General features: G+C 47.2%; 1 non-coding gene across 1 annotated transcript; it reads left to right on the forward strand.

Annotated features, from left to right (window-relative positions):
• On the forward strand, positions 1-138 carry LOC119945298. Its single transcript, XR_005456171.1, has one exon. It is a non-coding gene; the product is annotated as a small nucleolar RNA SNORA7 (small nucleolar RNA).
• Positions 139-10,922: the final 10,784 nt, after the last annotated feature.

Here is a 10,922-nt window from a genome sequence, read left to right on the forward strand (position 1 = left end):
CGCCTCTCAGGGTCGCACCTGGAGAGTTTCCAGTACTCAACCAGTCTTGACTAGGGGAGGGAGAGTCAAGCAGAGAAATATCCCTTCCATTCCTAGCTTGGGCAGTGGCTAGCGAGTGGAAGGCAACGTGCTACAAGTCAAAACTCACCCATGTTGGGAGAGAGTCGAGGGCGGAGTCTCAAGTTTACTGCGCGGAAGGAGGCGATGGTCAACCATTTCCATATTTTTACCAAGAAAACTCTATGGATACACTACCAGAACGATTGCAGGTGGAGGTGGGGCATTCTGGGAGAGATATGTCCATGGAGTCGCTATGGATTGGAAACGACTCAATGGCATAAGACGAGACGAAAGGCCATTACAAGATAATCATATCTGATATGCTTAGTACAGTGCTCTGCACACAGCAAACGCTCAATAAATACGATTGAACGAATGAATGAATGATACAGCCCCTGTCTCTTATAGGGCTGTCTAAGGGAAGTAAATATCAATCAATCAATCATTGGTATTTATTGATTGTTTACTATTTGCAGAGCACTATACTAAGCATTCGGGAGAGGACAACGCACAGAATTAGCAGATACATTCCCTGCCCATAATCAGTGCTTAGTACAGTGCCCTGCACACAGTAAGCCCTCAATAAATGCGATTGAATGAATAGCGAGGGAGGCATTAATAGATACAAATGAGAAAAAGAGAGGAAAGCAATTTCCAATCAAATATCCATACATTAGTGCTAAGGTGGTTAGTGGGGTGGTCTTAGAAGGAAAGTTGGGTATAATCAGGGAATGCTTCTTGGAGGAAGTGGCTTTTTTAAGGAGGGATTTGATGGTGACAAAGGAGTATGGTTTGAGTGATTTACAGGGAGAAGGCGTTTCATGCAGTGGGAAAGGCTTGAGCAATGAGTCACAGGAGAGTGAGAAATAGAGAGTTAATTTGGGAAGTGTGAAAAGTTACTAGCTAAGGTACAGATGACAATGATGAGGGTAAAGATGATGAAAATTACAATCTGAATCTTCCTTAATTATAAGGAGCAACACGGCTCAGCGAGGAGCTGCATGGATTAGTGGAAGAGCCCTGGCCTAAGAATCAGAGAAGCTGGGTGCAAATCATGATTCAGCCACTTGCCTACTGAGAAGTCACTTAAGTTCTCCGGGTCTCAGTTTCCGTATCTGTAAAATGGGGATTCAATGACGTTCTCCCTCTTACTTGGACTGTGAGCCCCATGTGGGACAGCGACTGTGTCTCATCTGATTAACAAGTAGCTACCCCAACACTTAGTACGGTGCTAGACGCAGAGTAAGTGCTTTACAAATATAACAAACTGTAATAATGATAATAATAGCAATAGCAATAATGTACTTCCTTGACTCTGAAGGACTCAAAGATTCAAGCCAGGTGCGGTGTTATATCTGTATTACTTGTATCTACCCCAGTGCTTATTGCAGTGCTCTGCGCATAGTAAGCACTTAACAAATGCCATCATTATTGTTACGAAAGCTAAACCTCTTTCCATGCCAAAAACCATTTCGTTTTAATTGTATTCAAAATAGAGATTTTAGGCTACGCCTAAAATAGAGATTTTAGGCTACTACTTTCCATTCACTTGTGCTCATTTTCCAATCCAGATTTCTTGTTTCCTCATCCTCAATTCTTTAGTTCAGATGTGTGGGCTGCCTGATTCTCAGGAACAGACACACTTTAGGATATCACATCTTTAAATAATGGCGCTCTAGGCATTTTCTGGCCTGGAAACTCTTAGGGTGGTTTTATCTGCGTTTCTCTGAGGTTTCTCAACTTTTATTATTAAATCAAAAAGTCTCATTGTGGCTGGGATGTTCAAACGAGTGATCATTAGTCACAGTTATTTCATTATTTTTCCATCTCCACAAAGTTTGTAACTGCTTCCTTCTAATCTTCATTTGTCACAACTACAATATCAGTGCGGTAATATCCCCACAAAAATATATGAATAGGATGTGACTGTCAAATAAAAAAAGATCTTAAAAAACAAGGAAATCTTAAAGGTTGTAAATCACTCGTCAAATACAGAGCGGGAGAGCATTAAAAACACATCAATCATGGGGTGCAGATTTTGTAAAATGGATTGTGATGATGTATAAATGCTCTAGGTTTTACATAGTCAAATTTATCCCCAAATCATCTTTGCAGTATGCTATGGGCTAAAAGGCCTACAAGGTGAAGCTGAGAGATAATCCTGAAGATATAGATTGAACTCTAATTTTCCTTTTTCTTCAATAATTAAACCAAACTGTTGATTTGGAGGGGATTTATCTGAGTGCTACTGTTCACAGAGCTCATTATCCTCAACACCAGACACTATCATCCTACTTTTGAGCATTCTCTGCACTCCAGCGCTTAGAACAGTGCTTTGCACATAGTAAGCGCTTAACAAATGCTATCATTATTATTATCAGCCTGATTTTAGACATAATAATACAAATAATAATAATTATGGTATTTAAGCACTTACTATGTGCCAGGCACTGTTCCAAGTGCTGAGGTACCTACAAGATCGTCCCTGTCCTACATAGGACTCACAGTCTTAACCCCCATCTCACAGATGAAGGAACTAAGGTCCAGAGAAGTGAAGTGACACCCAATGTCACACAGCAGACAAGCGGTGGAGCAGAATTAGAATCCATGACCTTCTAACTCCCGGGCCTGTGATCTATCCATTAGGCCATGCTCATGAAAGTATCAAAGGCTAGATGATTTCTAGAAAATTAAGCTCAGAGAAATTTCCTGAGTAATAGATCTGTTCCAGTATCGGCCCAATTACAGTGTGAAATTGTCCTTAGCCAGTTTGGCTTGTCCTTAGAGTCTGACCTTAGTACAGTGCTCTGCACACATCATCATCATCAATCGTATTTATTGAGCGCTTACTATGTGCAGAGCACTGTACTAAGTGCTTGGGAAGTACAAATTGGCAACATATAGAGACAGTCCCTACCCAACAGTGGGCTCACTGTCTAAAAGGTAGTCACAAGGTTTCTGCTGCATAGGGATGGGGCATGGGCCTGGAAGTCACAAGGTTTGCTGCCATTTGTCTGCTGCATGGGGTTAGGGCACGGGCCTGGGAGTCATCATCATCAATCGTACTTATTGAGTGCTTACTGTATGCAGAGCAGTGTACTAAGCGCTTGGGAAGTACAAGTTGGCAACATATAGAGACAGTCCCTACCCAACAGTGGGCTCACTGTCTAAAAGGTAGTCACAAGGTTTCTGCTGCATAGGGATGGGGCATGGGCCTGGGAGTCACGAGGTTTGCTGCCATTTGTCTGCTGCATAGGGATGTGGTACGGGCCTGGGAGTCACAAGGTTTGCTGCCATTTGTCTGCTGCATGGGGTTAGGGCACGGGCCTGGGAGTCATCATCATCAGTCGTACTTATTGAGTGCTTACTGTGTGCAGAGCACTGTACTAAGCGCTTGGGAAGTCCAAGTTGGCAACATATAGAGACAGTCCCTACCCAACAGTGGGCTCACAGTCTAAAAGGTAGTCACAAGATTTCTGCTGCATAGGGATGGGGCATGGGCCTGGGAGTCACAAGGTTTGCTGCCATTTGTCTGCTGCATGGGGTTAGGGCACGGGCCTGGGAGTCATCATCATCAATCGTACTTATTGAGTGCTTACTGTGTGCAGAGCAGTGTACTAAGCACTTGGGAAGTACAAGTTGGCAACATATAGAGACAGTCCCTACCCAACAGTGGGCTCACTGTCTAAAAGGTAGTCACAAGGTTTCTGCTGCATAGGGATGGGGCATGGGCCTGGGAGTCACGAGGTTTGCTGCCATTTGTCTGCTGCATAGGGATGTGGTACGGGCCTGGGAGTCACAAGGTTTGCTGCCATTTGTCTGCTGCATGGGGTTAGGGCACGGGCCTGGGAGTCATCATCATCAGTCGTACTTATTGAGTGCTTACTGTGTGCAGAGCACTGTACTAAGCGCTTGGGAAGTCCAAGTTGGCAACATATAGAGACAGTCCCTACCCAACAGTGGGCTCACAGTCTAAAAGGTAGTCACAAGGTTTCTGCTGCATAGGGATGGGGCATGGGCCTGGGAGTCACAAGGTTTGCTGCCATTTGTCTGCTGCATGGGGTTAGGGCACGGGCCTGGGAGTCATCATCATCAGTCGTACTTATTGAGTGCTTACTGTGTGCAGAGCACTGTACTAAGCGCTTGGGAAGTACAAGTTGGCAACATATAGAGACAGTCCCTACCCAACAGTGGGCTCACTGTCTAAAAGGGAGTCACAAGGTTTCTGCTGCATAGGGATGGGGCATGGGCCTGGGAATCACAAGGTTTGCTGCCATTTGTCTGCTGCATGGGGTTAGGGCACGGGCCTGGGAGTCATCATCATCAATCGTACTTATTGAGTGCTTACTGTGTGCAGAGCAGTGTACTAAGCGCTTGGGAAGTACAAGTTGGCAACATATAGAGACAGTCCCTACCCAACAGTGGGCTCACTGTCTAAAAGGTAGTCACAAGGTTTCTGCTGCATAGGGATGGGGCATGGGCCTGGGAGTCACGAGGTTTGCTGCCATTTGTCTGCTGCATAGGGATGTGGTACGGGCCTGGGAGTCACAAGGTTTGCTGCCATTTGTCTGCTGCATGGGGTTAGGGCACGGGCCTGGGAGTCATCATCATCAGTCGTACTTATTGAGTGCTTACTGTGTGCAGAGCACTGTACTAAGCGCTTGGGAAGTCCAAGTTGGCAACATATAGAGACAGTCCCTACCCAACAGTGGGCTCACAGTCTAAAAGGTAGTCACAAGGTTTCTGCTGCATAGGGATGGGGCATGGGCCTGGGAGTCACAAGGTTTGCTGCCATTTGTCTGCTGCATGGGGTTAGGGCACGGGCCTGGGAGTCATCATCATCAGTCGTACTTATTGAGTGCTTACTGTGTGCAGAGCACTGTACTAAGCGCTTGGGAAGTACAAGTTGGCAACATATAGAGACAGTCCCTACCCAACAGTGGGCTCACTGTCTAAAAGGGAGTCACAAGGTTTCTGCTGCATAGGGATGGGGCATGGGCCTGGGAATCACAAGGTTTGCTGCCATTTGTCTGCTGCATGGGGTTAGGGCACGGGCCTGGGAGTCATCATCATCAATCGTACTTATTGAGTGCTTACTGTATGCAGAGCAGTGTACTAAGCGCTTGGGAAGTACAAGTTGGCAACATATGGAGACAGTCCCTACCCAACAGTGGGCTCACTGTCTAAAAGGTAGTCACAAGGTTTCTGCTGCATAGGGATGGGGCATGGGCCTGGGAGTCACGAGGTTTGCTGCCATTTGTCTGCTGCATAGGGATGTGGTACGGGCCTGGGAGTCACAAGGTTTGCTGCCATTTGTCTGCTGCATGGGGTTAGGGCACGGGCTTGGGAGTCATCATCATCAGTCGTACTTATTGAGTGCTTACTGTGTGCAGAGCACTGTACTAAGCGCTTGGGAAGTCCAAGTTGGCAACATATAGAGACAGTCCCTACCCAACAGTGGGCTCACAGTCTAAAAGGTAGTCACAAGGTTTCTGCTGCATAGGGATGGGGCATGGGCCTGGGAGTCACAAGGTTTGCTGCCATTTGTCTGCTGCATGGGGTTAGGGCACGTGCCTGGGAGTCATCATCATCAGTCGTACTTATTGAGTGCTTACTGTGTGCAGAGCACTGTACTAAGCGCTTGGGAAGTACAAGTTGGCAACATATAGAGACAGTCCCTACCCAACAGTGGGCTCACAGTCTAAAAGGTAGTCACAAGGTTTCTGCTGCATAGGGATGGGGCATGGGCCTGGGAGTCACAAGGTTTGCTGCCATTTGTCTGCTGCATGGGGTTAGGGCACAGGCCTGGGAGTCATCATCATCAATCGTACTTATTGAGTGCTTACTGTGTGCAGAGCAGTGTACTAAGCGCTTGGGAAGTACAAGTTGGCAACATATAGAGACAGTCCCTACCCAACAGTGGGCTCACTGTCTAAAAGGTAGTCACAAGGTTTCTGCTGCATAGGGATGGGGCATGGGCCTGGGAGTCACGACGTTTGCTGCCATTTGTCTGCTGCATAGGGATGTGGTACGGGCCTGGGAGTCACAAGGTTTGCTGCCATTTGTCTGCTGCATGGGGTTAGGGCACGGGCCAGGGAGTCATCATCATCAGTCGTACTTATTGAGTGCTTACTGTGTGCAGAGCACTGTACTAAGTGCTTGGGAAGTCCAAGTTGGCAACATATAGAGACAGTCCCTACCCAACAGTGGGCTCACAGTCTAAAAGGTAGTCACAAGATTTCTGCTGCATAGGGATGGGGCATGGGCCTGGGAGTCACAAGGTTTGCTGCCATTTGTCTGCTGCATGGGGTTAGGGCACGGGCCTGGGAGTCATCATCATCAGTCGTACTTATTGAGTGCTTACTGTGTGCAGAGCACTGTACTAAGCGCTTGGGAAGTACAAGTTGGCAACATATAGAGACAGTCCCTACCCAACAGTGGGCTCACTGTCTAAAAGGTAGTCACAAGGTTTCTGCTACATAGGGATGGGGCATGGGCCTGGGAGTCACGAGGTTTGCTGCCATTTGTCTGCTGCATAGGGATGTGGTACGGGCCTGGGAGTCACAAGGTTTGCTGCCATTTGTCTGCTGCATGGGGTTAGGGCACGGGCCTGGGAGTCATCATCATCAATCGTACTTATTGAGTGCTTACTGTGTGCAGAGCACTGTACTAAGCGCTTGGGAAGTACAAGTTGGCAACATATAGAGACAGTCCCTACCCAACAGTGGGCTCACAGTCTAAAAGGTAGTCACAGGGTTTCTGCTGCATAGGGATGGGGCATGGGCCTGGGAGTCACGAGGTTTGCTGCCATTTGTCTGCTGCATGGGGTTAGGGCACGGGCCTGGGAGTCATCATCATCAATCGTACTTATTGAGTGCTTACTGTGTGCAGAGCAGTGTACTAAGCTCTTGGGAAGTACAAGTTGGCAACATATAGAGACAGTCCCTACCCAACAGTGGGCTCACAGTCTAAAAGGTAGTCACAAGGTTTCTGCTACATAGGGATGGGGCATGGGCCTGGGAGTCACGAGGTTTGCTACCATTTGTCTGCTGCATAGGGATGTGGTATGGGCCTGGGAGTCACAAGGTTTGCTGCCATTTGTCTGCTGCATGGGGTTAGGGCACGGGCCTGGGAGTCATCATCATCAATCGTACTTATTGAGTGCTTACTGTGTGCAGAGCACTGTACTAAGCGCTTGGGAAATACAAGTTGGCAACATATAGAGACAGTCCCTACCCAACAGTGGGCTCACAGTCTAAATGGTAGTCACAGGGTTTCTGCTGCATAGGGATGGGGCATGGGCCTGGGAGTCACGAGGTTTGCTGCCATTTGTCTGCTGCATGGGGTTAGGACATGGGCCTGGGAGTCATCATCATCAATCGTATTTATTGAGCGCTTACTGTGTGCAGAGCACTGTACTAAGTGCTTGGGAAGTACAAGTTGGCAACGTATAGAGACAGTCCCTACCCAACAGTGGGCTCACAGTCTAAAAGGTAGTCACAGGGTTTCTGCTGCATAGGGATGGGGCATGGGCCTGGGAGTCACAAGGTTTGCTGCCATTTGTCTGCTGCATAGGGATGTGGTACGGGCCTGGAGTCACAAGGTTTGCTGCCATTTGTCTGCTGCATGGGGTTAGGGCACGGGCCTGGGAGTCATCATCATCAATCGTACTTATTGAGTGCTTACTGTGTGCAGAGCACTGTACTAAGCGCTTGGGAAGTACAAGTTGGCAACATATAGAGACAGTCCCTACCCAAAAGTGGGCTCACAGTCTAAAAGGTAGTCACAAGGTTTCTGCTGCATAGGGATGGGGCATGGGCCTGGGAGTCACGAGGTTTGCTGCCATTTGTCTGCTGCATAGGGATGTGGTACGGGCCTGGGAGTCACAAGGTTTACTGCCATTTGTCTGCTGCATGGGGTTAGGGCACGGGCCTGGGAGTCATCATCATCAATCGTACTTATTGAGTGCTTACTGTGTGTAGAGCACTGTACTAAGCGCTTGGGAAGTCCAAGTTGGCAACATATAGAGACAGTCCCTACCCAACAGTGGGCTCACAGTCTAAAAGGTAGTCACAGGGTTTCTGCTGCATAGGGATGGGGCATGGGCCTGGGAGTCACGAGGTTTGCTGCCATTTGTCTGCTGCATGGGGTTAGGACATGGGCCTGGGAGTCATCATCATCAATCGTATTTATTGAGCGCTTACTGTGTGCAGAGCACTGTACTAAGTGCTTGGGAAGTACAAGTTGGCAACATATACAGTCCCTACCCGACAGTGGCCTCAGTCTAAAAGGTAGTCACAAGGTTTCTGCTGCATAGGGATGGGGCATGGTCCTGGGAGTCACAAGGTTTGCTGCCATTTGTCTGCTGCATAGGATTGGGGTACGGGCCTGGAAGTCAGAAGGTTTGCTGCCATTTGTCTGCTTCATGGGGTTAGGGCACGGGCCTGGGAGTCATCATCATCAATCGTATTTATTGAGCGCTTACTGTGTGCAGAGCACTGTACTAAGCGCTTGGGAAGTACAATTGAATGACCTGCATTTTGTAGCTGGCCAATGGAATGATAGTTGAGGATTAGGGATAGTATCTTATTGCTAAGGACCAACTCCCATTCTGGTGGAATTCCTAAACAAGGTGTCACTTTTCCACGTTGCATGTCTCGGATCCTGAAATCGATCCTGAAATCAATCAGTTGTATTTATTGAAGTACTGTACTAAGGGCTTGGGAGAGTACAGTATAATAGAATTTGTAGTTATAATCCCTTCCATTCATTCATTCATTCATTCAATCGTATTTATTGAGCGCTTACTGCGTGAAGAGCAATGTACTAAATGCTTGGGAAATACAAGTTGGCAACATATAGAGAGGGTCCCTACCCAACAGCGAGCTCGCAGTCTAGAAGGCGAGCTCACAGTTCCCACCAGGAACTTACAGTCCAGCTGGGGAGACTGATGTTAAAATGAATGACAGATGTGTAAGTGTTTTGGATCTAATGGTGGGATTAAATAAAAAGGCTTCGAACCAAGTGCAAAGGTTCTCAAGTGTAAAATGGGCATTTTGTGCTTTTGGTATTTTAATGGTATTTGTTAGGTGCTTACTGTCAGGCACTGTGTTAAGCACTGGGGTAGGTACAAGCTAGTCAGGTTGGACACAGTCCCTATCTCACATGGGGTTCACAATGTTAATCACCATTTTACAGATGAGGTAACTGAGGCCCAGAAAAGCAAAGTGACCCGCCCAAGGTCACACAGTGGCAGAGAGCCAGGACCTTCTGATTCCCAGGCCCGTCATCTTTCCACTAAACCACGCTGCTTCTCGTGCTGTTCTCCCTCCTAAACCGCAAGCCCCAAGTGGGACCGAGACTGTACCAGGCCTGATGAACCTGTGGGGAGGAGGGGGTAAGGGAAGGTTAAAAACGGACTTGTGAGAGGATACATACTGCTTAACAGAGGAGGAAGAACTAGATGAACTACCTGAACTTTTAGAACTTTTGCTCATTTTGGAGTAGTGATTGTGAGCTGCCTCGTGGACACTCCTTCTCCAGTAGAAAACACTTAACAAATGCCATATATAAAAACGGAAGTCCTAAAGCTCACTGCATGGGGGTTGCAGGTAAATAATGATTGGATTTAAATCCTTACTATGTTCCAAGCACTGGGATAGATGCAAGATAATCAGGTTGGACACAGTCCCTGTCCCACATGGGGATTATGGTCATAATCCCCATTTCACAGATGAGGGAACCGAGGCACAGAAAGGTAAAGTGGCCAAGGTCACACAGCTGATGCGGCAGAGCTGGGATTAGAACCCACGTCTTCTAAGTTTCAGGCCCGTGCTCTTTTTACGCTGCTTCTCCGAGCCAGAAGGACCTGTTCTGTAAGGAAGATTTCTAGCCGTAGAACCAGTATGGCTCAAGGTGGTGAAAGGGGGTTCTCTTGTCAGCTACATTGGCTACCACGAAGCCCATATGGACAAGGGAAATAATGACCAAACAAGTGCTCTATCCTGAGCAAGAACTACGTGCTGCTGCTGAGTGCCTTTTCCATCCCTACGTGGAAGGCTTTAGAAACCATTTGTAAGAATATCTGTTAGCATTCTCCTTTGTATTGAAAAGCACTGCTGCTGCCAGTGTCACGTTCCGCGTGAAGGGAAAATAATGTATGCATTGATATTTTCAAACTAATGAAGGGCTTATGGATAAAAATACCATTGGAGTAGTTCTCAAAACACAAATGAATTTCAGGCGATTTCGAACGAGAACTGACTCCAAGAATATCAATGATGAAATTCGGAAACTTAGCCATAGGTTAGGAACTCGAGGTCGAGGCACAGGAAGAAGCTGATACTGATATTTAGTTTTCCATTTAGAATAGGGACTGTGGTTTGTCTTTGAACTGATCATATGTAGTGTCCCAGTCAACAATAGATGATATTTATTGAGCACTTACTGCGTGCTGTCTCTCCCTTCTAGACTGTGAGCCCGCTGTTGGGTAGGGACTGTCTCTATATGTTGCCAGCTTGTACTTCCCAAGCGCTTAGTACAGTGCTCTGCACACAATAAGCGCTCAATAAATATGATTGATTGATTGAAGAGCACTGTACTAAGAGCTTGAGCGAGCACGGTAAAACAGAAAATTAGTGGGACAGGAATTTGCAAACATCCATCTAAAAGCTGGCTTTCTGCAGGATGCTATTCAGTGATGGATTTTCCTGTTCCACAGACCTTGTTCCCCCTCAGATGCTTTCAGCAGCACCCCTTTGAGCAGGCTGCTTCAACATCTCCCCAATTCCCAAATGGGTTCCGTGTTCCCCAGGTGCAGGCAGGAAAAATGGCCTCCCGAGGCAGCACACGGGGCAAAAATC

The sequence above is a fragment of the Tachyglossus aculeatus genome, chromosome 24 (genome assembly GCF_015852505.1).
Source record: "Tachyglossus aculeatus isolate mTacAcu1 chromosome 24, mTacAcu1.pri, whole genome shotgun sequence".
In the NCBI taxonomy this organism is placed as follows: domain Eukaryota; kingdom Metazoa; phylum Chordata; class Mammalia; order Monotremata; family Tachyglossidae; genus Tachyglossus; species Tachyglossus aculeatus.